Consider the following 11,735-nt stretch of genomic DNA (forward strand, 5'->3'; position numbering starts at 1 on the left):
CGCGCCCCCGGACCGTACCATGTGCAGGGATGGGGGTGGCCGCGGGGCAACGAGTGGCGCCCGAGACGCCGGATCACGCCCGAGAAGGGCTAACCGCGGGGGCGCGGAGGGCAAAACCCCAACGGAGAGAAGGAAGACCCCGGCGTGGGCCCGGTTGGTTCGGTAGGCTGGGATTTGGGAAGGCGAGGTTTTTCCCCTCCCCTCTCCATCTCCAGAAAATGGTTCTGCCCCAAACCTAGGCTTCCCAGGACTTGGCTACGGGGGACTCGAGGGTCCCCGCACACACACCGCCGTCCCCGCCTTGGCCCCGCCGCCCCGGGCTTCCAGATGCCTTCCCTAGTGTCGCACCAGCCCACCCACGTTGGAAACGGGGGTCGGGTGACCTGTGGCTCCGGGCGGCGCGTTTTGTGTCAGCTCGGATAGATACAAACTCTCCGGTACGTTTTTCAACGTGTTGCTCAGCCCGCGGCGCGTCTCCCACCGGCCCGCGCCCTCCCGCGCGCGCGCGCGCGCACCCCCTGGGTGTCACTCCGACATCCGTCTTCCATCTTATGGCGGCGTCCCCTGTACCTGCAACCCTCGTCCTCCCGGCTCACCCCTTTGCCATCCTTGGCAGACACACCTGTTCCTGCGGGGTGACAACTCCTGCAGACTCCCCCACCCTCATCCCCGCCCCCCCCCCCCCCGGGCGCCTCTGATCCTGTGGCCGGCACCGATCAGCTAGATGGCTGCCTGTCTTCAAGGCCAGGCGCGCACCCCTTCAGCTCCTTAAATCCTGCAGGAACCCGGCGAGGGGGAAGGGAGGGCCCGAGGAGCTCAGCGGCGGTTTCTGAGCCTTTGGACCAGGGAATGAAATGAATGAACAGGCTAAAAAAAGAGATGGCGGCCCCACTGATTCTTTTCTAGCCTTCGATCCGTCTTGGTGCCTCCATTTCGTTCCTCCTTGCTATCTGAGCAGGCCTCAATTCCCTGCGTGTGTGTGTGTGTGTGTGTGTGTGTGATGGTAGTGGGGCTTGAACCCAAGGCCTGGGTGCTGCCCCTTAGCTTTTTCACTCAGGGCTGGAGCTCTACCACTTGAGCTACAGTTCCACTTCTGGATTGATTGATTGATTGATTAGTAGCTGATTGAAAATGAGAGTCTCACAGACTATAAGCCCCAATCCTCAGGTCTCAGCCTCCCGAGTCCCTAGGATTACAGGCGTGAGCCATCCTCCTGCTTCTGGCTCCAATTTACCTTTTAAATGCTTCTCCGATGCTGGTCTGCCACTCAGCTCTTCTGCAGCTTTTTGAGGCGCATACTTCCCAGGTTATTGTGACCACCATCCACCCACAACCTCCCACAGCCCACCACCCTGCCACTCTGCCTGCCACCCTCAGCCAGAATCTAAGTGAATTACTACTGCTTTTGTCCATCCTTCTCAAACATACTCTGATCCAAGTGCTCCCTGAACCCCAGGCACCCAAGGTTTTTCCTGAGACAGAGGTAACTAGGGCCTTTGGAAACAAGTTTCCCTGGCACAGCCTGGAACAAAAGAACTCAGGAAGAGCTGATGGCTCATGGCCTATAATCCTAGCTACTTAGGAGGCTGAGGTCTGAGGATCCCAGTTTAAAGCCAGCCGGGGTAGATAAGACTCTTATCTCCAATAAATTACTCAGAGAAAGTTAGAAGTGGTACTATGGCTCAGGTGGTAGAGTGCACACAAGAACTCAGGAAGGATAGAAACGCCCCTTTCACCAGTCAGTGGGCATTGGTATCAGTGTTTCCTTCTAAATGAATTCCTTCAGTCATCAGTCTTCATTTACTAAGTGCCCACTGTGTATGCCAGACACTATGCTAGACTTGGGGTAGCTTAAGAAACAAGAGACACTACACCAGCAATATGTTCTCCTGGAGTTGAGCATCCAGAAGGAGAGGCAGATAGACAAGAAAACAAGTAAGGTAATTATAGCTTTCAGTAAGTTCTCTGAAAGATTCAAGGAGCCACAACCGAGTAAAACAGAAAGTACCTGTTCCAGGAGGGCGGGGAAAGTCATGAATCGCATAGTATTTTGCCTCTCAGCCCACACCTGGGATGTCAGTCTCCCTGGCCCACTCAGACTCCACTTCCTCCCCAAGAAGCCACTATTTCTCTCTCCTAGTTGGTTGCTGAGCCCTGGTGGCAATTCACCTCCTTGCCGACACATCCTTGGCACAACCATCAGGGAAGCCATCTGCCCATTTGTCAAAAGGGCTGTTCAGTCTACTTAAGTTGTTTGTGAAATATTGGCTCCAAATTCAGCCAAATAATAGATCATATCCTGTTGAACAGGAACCTGGCCCAACCTGTGTCGACTTCCCTTCCTCTCCGCTGCTCCCATCCAGATCCCTGAGGCTCTTTGTCTCCCTTCCCTCTTTCCTTCCTTCCTTCCTTCCTTCCTTCCTTCCTTCCTTCCTTCCTCTTTCTTTCTCATTCCCACTCTCCCTCCCCTCCTTCTATTCTTCCCTCCTCCTTTCTTCCCTCCCTTTCTTCCTTCCTTCCCTCCTTCCTTCCTTCCCTCCCTCCCTCCTTCCTTCTTCTTTCTTATTCCCACTCTCCCTCTCCTCCATCCATCCTTCCCTCCTCCTTCCCTCCCTCCCTTTCTTCCTTTCCTTCCTTCCTTCCTTCCTTCCTTCCTTCCTTCCTTCCTTCCTTCCTTCCTTTCTTCCTCTCCCTTCCCCTCTTTTTTTTTGATAAGGCCTCCCTGTGTCAGTGTGCCTGTCTCAGCCTCCCAAATACTGGAATTACAGGTGTGTACCACCACCATACCTGGCCAGCACAAGGTACTTTTGCCAAGCTGTTGAGGATGGCTCAATCAATCAGTCATTGGAGAAAAGATGTGAGGTGTAAAATACATATCACCTTGTATTACGGTTAGAATCTCTAGCAACCTTAAGATTTGTGGGCTTCTTGTCTTCTTTAACCTCAGTTCTTCTCATCCCCTAATTATTTTCCAATCTTTGTGTATTGTGCTAGGTATATGAGACACATCAATGGACCGTCAGGCCAAGATTTCTGCTCTCTTGAGGAATACCTGTCAGGGGAAGCCACAAGCAATAAGGAAAGCATCGAGTTATTTGGCTGTGACAAGTATATGCAGAATAAAGGAAGGTGAGCAACTGGGGAGCCTGCCACAGGTTCTGAAAACCCCAGATGCTCAATTCCCTTATTTAAAAGGCACCAATGGCTCAGGCCTATAAACATAGCTATGCAGGAGGCTGAGATCTAAGGATCACAGTCCAAAGCAAATCTGGACAGGAAAGTCCATGACACTCTTCTTTCCAATGAACCACTAAAAAAAAAAAAAAAAAGCCAGAAGTGGCGCTGTGGCTTAAGTGGTAGAGTGCTAGCCTTGAGCAAAAAGAAGCCAGGGACAGTGCTCAGGCCCCGAGTTCAAGCTCCAGGACTGGCAAAAAACAAATTGTTTTTAAATGTGAAATAAAAGGTAAGGTATTTACAAACAACCATGTCACATCCTCTCCGTATACTTCATGACTATACCACTTATTTTTTTATTTTCTAATTTTGCCAGTCATGAGGCTTGAACTCTGAGTCTGAGTTCTGTCTTTGAGCTTTAATGCTCTGCCACTTGAGCCACAGTGCCACTTCTGGCTTTTATTTTTGAGCAGTTTATTGGAGATAAGAGTCTTACAGGGACTTTTCTGCCTGAGTTGTCTTTGAACCGTGATCCTCAGATCTCAGCCTCCTGAGTAGCTAGGACTACAGGTGTGAGCTCCTGGTGCCCGGCTTTTGAATACATTTTTATACATTTCCTATTATGTTCCACCTTCCATCTTTGTCCATGTTTCTAAATGATTATTGCTATTTTCAGAATAAGGCGAAAACTTACAAATGTTCGGGTCTAGAAAAGCAAAACCAAAAAAAGACATTTGATCAGTCTTGACAAATACTAGTGGCTCATGCCCGCCACCAACGAAAGAATCTGACTGTGGTGCCGAGTCCCTGTCACTGGAGCTGGAGTGGGAAGTGAAAAATAGGAGAATCGTGATCCTCCAGGGGCACACCGGGGATGTGAGAGGCTTCCTGCCAAAATTAACTAGAGCAAAAGAAAAGAGAGAGAGAGAGAGAGAGAGGCTGGCATAGTGGCTCAGCATTATATAGCACCTGCCTAGCAAATGCAAGTCCCTGGATACAAATCCCAGTACTGAAAGAAGAAAGAGAGGGGCGGGGGGGGGGGAGGGAGGGAGAGACAGAGGAAGCTTGATAAAGGAAATGAAATGGAGAAGGTGAAGTTGGGAAATCTTGCAGCCTCCCTGCCACATTAAAGCATCCAGCAACTCCAAATCAAACCACCAGAGGGCAGCATCACCCCACACAAGCCAACCCAGCTCCTGCACTCACCAGAGACAGAGGGATGGAAATTCCTGAGACCTAGGTGATTGTCTCCTGTCTCTCTATGGCCTAGCACCGCCAGGAGATCTGGAGGAATCGCTCATCCAGGTCTCCTGCCCTCTGAGTCCTGTCTTCTATCCCCTTCTTTTCCTCCTCCTTCCGGGGAAAGAAGAGAGGTCCAGCAGAGCAAAAACCCTTGGCCTTTATATACCCTCTCTCCTAGTGTCTCCTCTGATCCCTACTGAAGAAGAGAGAGGACAGAGACTTGAAAGCTGCACACTCAGGAATACCTCTCCATCATGGCCTCCCTCGTACACTTAGGACACAGTCCCTCTGATGCTCAGCTTTGGGCACCAAACGACTGGCTCTGGCTTATGGCTGGACCTGGGCAAAGAGTCACCTGGGTCTCAGCCCTATAGTTGGTGGCCCCTGAGGGCCAAAGCCTGGAATCTGAGCAGAGTCATCGGCTAGGGTTCCTTCTGTTTGATCCACTGAATGCCTGGGCTGAGGTGGCCAGATTTCCTCCTCCTCCGGCCTCTCCTTTGCTGCTGCCTCCCGAGGCCGAAGGCTCCATGCATGGAGGCCAGGAAGGGTGTGCAGGTGGGACACAGCGCAGAGGTCACGCACTGAAGGGAGGGGGTGGGGCACGGGGCCTGGCCACAATGAGCCGGTCCCAGGAGTAATGTCCTCTGCTCGGAACCCTGGCCCTTCCTCACCTAGGCCTCTGTGAGTCCTTCGGGGCCATTGTCTCCCACAGGGTCAGCACCTTCATCCAGCTTTTCAGCCTTCTCCTCCGGGAAGCCACCCCCTGGTCCCTCCATTCCTGACATCCCCTCCTGACCCTCACCACCCACCCACGGGCCATGAGGCTGCCTGCTGCGACATGATCAGCTTCTCTAACAACGAGGGCAGCGTTAGTTTCATGCGCTTTCATATCCTTTGGACTCTCATTAGGCACCCAATAAATATTTCGTGGATGAACACATGGAGTCTCCGGGTGTGGGTATGGGGGGGGGGGTGTCCCAGGTGGTAATCACCCGGGCTGTGATCTCCGAAGGACTCACTCAGCACAGGTGACTTAGCCAAGGGCAGTGCCAAGGACCAAGGTGGCAAGGGAGCCCCAGGCCCTTGGCTCCTCAGGGACCCGGATGAGCAGAGGCCCGAGGGTAGCTGGGTACAGAGCTATAACCAGCAGGTTGGCAGAACCGGGAAGGTCGAGGTTCTGTGGGAAGCAGACAGGATGGGGGTTGGGGGGAGGCCAGGACCCACTGTGAGGAAGGATAGAGTGAGGAAGTATAGGAATCAGCTATGCCGGCCTGCTGGGCAGGCCGTGCCAGGGATGGACAGGCGCTCTGGGAAGTTTTTCTCCTGCCATCCAGCCTCCCAGAGCTTCCTCCCCGAGACCCCACCACCCCCTCACGTCTGTCCCAGATCCACACTCCGGCTGAGGCTGGGGCTCGTGCCCAGGCTCTGAGCCCTTCCATGAACACTTTGTGCAGTTGGTGGCAGAGACAGAAGGAGACACTCACATTTGCTGAGTTCCAGTAAGGTTTTTCTTTTTCTTTTTTTAGCACATGTTGTTATTTCAGCATCATTGGAAAGGAAAGCTACTATTTTAGCCAGGTGTGGTTAGCGCACACCTGTAGTCCCTAGTTACTGAGGAGGGGAGGCAGGAGGATCTCTTAAACTCAGAAGTTTCAGGTCAGCATGGCAAGGGAGAATATAACTATAGATATAATTTCACAATGAAAAGCTGAGGACCAGAGATGTTAAATAATTCGTCCAGGGCTGGGAATATGGCCTAGTGGCAAGAGTGCTTGCCTCATATACATGAAGCTCTGGGTTCAATTCCTCAGCACCACATATATAGAAAAGGCCAGAGGTGGCATTGTGGCTCAAGTGGTAGAGCCTTGAGCAAAAAGAAGCCAGGGACAGTGCTCAGGCCCTGAGTTCAAGCCCCAGGACTGGCAAAACAAAACAAAACAAACAAACAAACAATAAATAAATAATTTGTCCAAGACAATCCAGCCAGGAAGAGTATCAGCGAGGTTGGACCACAAAGCTCGGTGTGTCTGTGATCACCGTGCTGGCCTCTTCCCACCCGGGAAGGTAGAAGAGGTGGGGTTTGAATTCATCCATGGCTGGGGCTGTCTACACTTGTTGGGTTTCCTTCCACATAGCAGTAGTTACAAGTACCCAAAGAACAATGAATGAGTACAGGAGATGTGGTACATGGATGTTATGGAACATTACACAGCCGTAAAGAAGCTGGCTAGTGATCTGGTTCTGTTGACTATACAGAAAGGCTTGGATGTAGCCCCATTTGTCCATCCTGGCTCCCATCCTCTGGGGCACTGGGGTCCTATTCAGAAAACCTTTAGCAGTGGTTGTTGTACAGGATGAGAGATGGAGGCCTCATTTCAGTCTCCTGCAAGTCTTGCAGGTTCAGCACCATTTGTTGAAGAGGGCGACTTTTCTCCAGTGTTTTTTCTTCTCTCTCTCTCTCTCTCTCTTTTTCTCTCTCTCTCCCCAGTCCTGGAGCTCAAACTCAGGGCCTGAGCACTGTCCCTGGATTCCTTTTACTCAAGGCTAGCACTCTACCACTTGAGCCACAGTGCCCTGCCTTTTTCTATACCTGTGGTGCTGAGGAATTGAACCCAGGGCTTCATGTATATGAGGCAAGCACTCTACCACTAGGCCATATTCCCAGCCCTTCTCTCTCTTTTGAAAAAAATAGTTGGCCCTCTGTAATTCACTTTGACAATAAAGGGGAAAAAATTGGTTGGGCAAGAGAAGGGGTGACATTGTCCAAAAAGAGATATACTCTTTACCTGACTTATGTAACTGTAACACCTCTGCACATCACCTTCTTATTTAGCTGTAGCTGTGTGGCTTTCTTCCTATATCTTTTATCCTGTTCCAATGATCTCCAGGGATCGTTTCTTTCTTTTTTCTTCCTTTTTTTTTTTTTTTTTTGCCAGTCCTGGGACTAGAACTCAGGGCCTGGGCACTGTTCCCGAGCTTCTTTTGCTCAAGGCTAGCACTCTACCTGAGCCATAGTACCACTTCCGGTTCTTTTTCTATTTATATGGCCCTGAGGAATCAACCCCAGGGCTTCATGCATGCTAGGCAATTACTCTCCCACTAAGCCCCATTCCCAGCCCTTCAGGCTTGCTTCTGTGTCAGGACCCAGCTGTCCCTGTTTCCTGGCCCTGTGGTACTGTTTGAAGACTGTATTGTGCTACCTCCTCTGTTTACATAGAATAACTTTTTTTTTGTCGGGGGGAGGGGGGGAGGCCTCGTGCCCCTCTATATGAACTTTTGGATTGATTCTTCATATTCTCTGTGGAATGACACCGGGAATTTGACGGTGTGAGCCACCAGTGCCGGGCAAGCTGCTGGCTTTTGAGCATTGTTAAATTTTGAGAAAATTGATTGAGATGATCATGTGGTTTTTGTTCTTGGTCCTCTATGTAACGTATTACATTTATTGATTTATACATGCTGAACCACTCTTACATTACAGAAATGAGGCCAAGTGTATCACGGCATATAATCTTTGTGTTGAATTCAATTTGCAAGGATTTTATTGAGGATTTTTGCATCAATGTTCATTGAGACTGGCCTACAATTCTCTTTTTATTGTTGTTGTTGTCATCGTATCGCTGGATTTTTAAAAATAATGTAATGCTTGCTTTGTAGGATGAGTTTGGTAGTGTTTCTTTCCTTTCTATTTCACAGAAGGTTTTGAGGAATATTGTTGTTGGTTCTTCTTTTAAAGGACTGGTAGAATTTGTATCCATGTATCCATCTAATCTTGAGCTTTTCTTTGTTGGGAGATTCTATTATTACTTCAGTCTCATTGCTTATTACATATCTGTTTAAGTAGCATATAGTCTGGTGGATCAACTATATTTTAAAAGGTGTCATTTTCTTCTAGAGTTTGTTTGGTTTTTTTCCTGCCAGTGTGGGGCTTGAACTCAGGGCCTGGGAGCTGTCCCTTAGCTCTTTTTGCTCAAGACTAGCTTTCTACCACTTTGAGCCACAGCCCCACTTCTGGTTTTTGAGTAGCTAAGTGGAAATAAGAGTCTCCAAGGATTTTTCTGCCTAGGCTGCCTTTGAACTGCGATCTTCAGACCACAGCCTCCTGAGTGGCTAAGATTCCTGGTGTGAGTCACCAGTGCCTGGCTTCATTGATACTTATATATTATTTTTAGTCTCCCTTTCATTCATCTTTACTATTTTTTCTCTGTCTATTACCTCAGGGCTTGATGTGTTCCTGTTGTTTTAAAAAAAGAAGTTTGAATTGCAGTTATTTAAAAAGCCATTTATCTAGATATAATCACTCGTGGCTACAAGATTTCCTCTCAGCTGTCTTCACTGTATTGCAAAGGTTCTGGTAGGATGACTTTTCATTTTTATTTGCTTCCAAGAACTTTTAGATTGCACCCTTTATTTCTTCAGTGACCCAGCTGTCATTCAACAATGTGTTCGTTGTATATTATCCATGTGTTCGAGTATTTCCTGGAGCATCTTTTGTTAGTGAGCTCTAGTTTAGTTCCATTATGGTCTGATAAGCTACAGGGGAATGATTCCAGCTTTCTTGTATTTGCTCAGATTTGCTGTATGTCCTCGGAGGTCATCAGCTTTGGGGAAATTTCCACGGGCTGCTGAAAAGAATGGGTCTTGCACAGCTAGAGCAGGTGAGCTATATTCTGTAGTTCCTGCTAAGCCCATTTGGTTTATCCTTTCATTCAGTTCTAAGATTTCTCTGTTGATTTTTTTTGTTTGGCGGCCTATCTATTGATAAGAGTGGGGTATTGAAATCTCTCCCTGTTATTGTTCTGGCTTTCTACCACAACCCCTGGACTACAGAGGGGTCTATATCACAAGCTGTAGACTACAGGAGGTCCTTGGGCTACCTTTTGGATAACATTCTCTGTAGTGGTCTCAGTTTGATGGAAAGCTGGGGTACACGCAGACTTAGCTACACACACACTCCTCCTGAGTTCCCTGCATCTAGCAGCGATCCAGAAATGTACCTGTCCCTTAGGCCTACTATCAACTGTCATGGTTTGGCAAAAGGAGGCAAAGTGGCGCCAAGGATGTAAACAGAGCATGGTGGGGCCCTGCACCCATGCCAAAGGCCTCTCTAGTGAGTGTCATTCACTTCTGCGTGAACGCTCACCTCCCCCTCAACGATGGGCAAAGCAGCGAAACCCTGGTAAGATGGCAGAGCCTTCCTTGGTAAGAGAACCTTGGATTCTCATCTGTAAAAGAGGGAGGATGAGCTTTGGGTCCTGCTTAGCGGGGGTTTCATGGACATCAGGTGGGATACAGACAGCAGGGTAAGCTCTGCTGGGCACGGGGCTGTGTCAACCCTTAAGGCTGCCACCAGATGTTTGGGGGCCAGTCCAGGGGACAGATGTGGAGACCAAAGAGCATGGAGCCGAGGCAGAGCAGTCGGAACTGGATCCTGGAGTCCTTTCTCATCCTGGGGCTCTAGGGCTGGGGAGCTGGCAAGGGCTGCTAGGAAAAGCCATTCTCTCTAGCCTCCAATATTCTAGGTCCTTGGGGACAAACAGAGGATGGGCATAATGGGAAGAACAGAGACCATCTACCCAGACTCAAATCCCAGCCTACCATATAGGGCTTCTTAACACTGACTCTGTCCTTCTGGGATCTGTTGGCCCAGGCCTGAAATGGAGTGACCTCATAGACATGTCAGCACAGCCGAAAGCAAGATTCCCATCAGAGCTTGCAGGCCTGGGAAGGCTTTTACGGGTAGGGTGGGGATAGCTTCCAGCTGAGCCCTAGGACTTTAGCCTGACTGAGCACCAAGTGGGAGTCCAGGCATTCCAGCCATTCCAGGCAGGGGGAGTCACCCTTGGTCACAAGCTGACCAAGAGTCAACCTTCTGTCACAGGTTAGCCAGGGTTATACTTGGTCCCCAGAGGTCTGAGGAGCGGTGACATCACCCAGGCCCTTTCCCCAGTTGCCACAGAGTCTATCCTGGGACCTTCCCCTCTAGACCTTTGCCTGAACCCCGGGTGGCAGGCAGCTTGGTTGGTATAGAGGTTCACAAACTTGGAGACAACCCTTATGCTAGAAAATTCTTCAGACTTCTGCTTGAAGTCTTCTGCTGCATAATGCTCCTCCTTTCTCTTGGCCTTCTTTCCTGGCCCAGCCCCAGAAGAATGATACACCCTCTTAGGACCCAGGGGGCAGTGGGGGGGGGGGTTGGGGGGAAGAAGAGGGGAGGGCAGCTGAAGGGGCTGGAGTCAGTCCTCTTCATCGGGTGACTCCCTCCCTCCTGCTCGCACCCCACACTCCCAACCACTCAGATGGAAACAACGGAACAGATGGAACCATAACAAAACAATGGAGTCTCACAGGCTTTCACGCCTGGGCTGGCTTCGAACCATGATCCTCCAGGTCTCACCCTCCTGAGTAGCTAAGATGATAGATGCGAACCGTTAGCATCTGACTCATATAAATGTTTTTTGTTTTGTTTTGTTTTTTTGCAGGATTGAGGACCAAATTTAGGGCCCTGCACTTGCCAGGTAAGTGCTCTTCCACTGAGTTAAATCCCCAACCTCTCATATAAACTTTTTTTTTTTTTCGCCAGTCCTGGGGCTTGAACTCAGAGCCTAGGCACCGTCCCCAAGCTCCTTTTGCTCAAGGCTAGCACTCTACAACTTGAGCCACAGCTTCACTTCCGGTTTTGTCTGTTTATGTGGTGCTGAGGAATCGAACCCAGGGCTTTGTGCATCCTAGGCAAGCACTCTACAACTAAGCCACACTGCTAGCCCCCCAAATAACCTTTTTTTTTTTAAAAAAAAAAATAGATGGATAATAAAGCTACTTTCATGTGCACATTTTGAATTTATAGTATTTCATCTCATGTCCAAAACTATTTTTTCTTGCAAATAGTATTACAATGTTTTGTTCACATTGTTTTATCATGATTTATTTATTTATTTTGCTCCAGTGACTTCAAGACTAATTAAAAGTTCTAAACTCTGGAGGGGAAAAAAGGTTCAATGACTATTTCAAACCTCCCAAGCTGGGTGTGGTGACATATACCTGAAATCCCAGCTACGTGGGAGGCTGAGGCAGGAGCCTGGCTTGAGCCCAAGAGTGCAGTCCAGCCGGGTCAATCTATCTAGCTCCTGTCTCTTCAAAGAGAGAAAGTGAGCCAGCCAGGGCAGGAAAGCCCATGAGATTTGATCTCCAATCAACCACCCCCAAAGCCAGAAGTGAGCAGGGTGCTGGTGGCTCACATCTGTCATCCCAGCTGCTCCGGAGCCTGAGCTCTGAGGATGGTGATACATGCCAGCCCCAGTGGGGGGAGTCCCTGAGAC

The sequence above is a fragment of the Perognathus longimembris genome, chromosome 17 (genome assembly GCF_023159225.1).
Source record: "Perognathus longimembris pacificus isolate PPM17 chromosome 17, ASM2315922v1, whole genome shotgun sequence".
NCBI classification, from domain to species: Eukaryota; Metazoa; Chordata; class Mammalia; order Rodentia; family Heteromyidae; genus Perognathus; species Perognathus longimembris.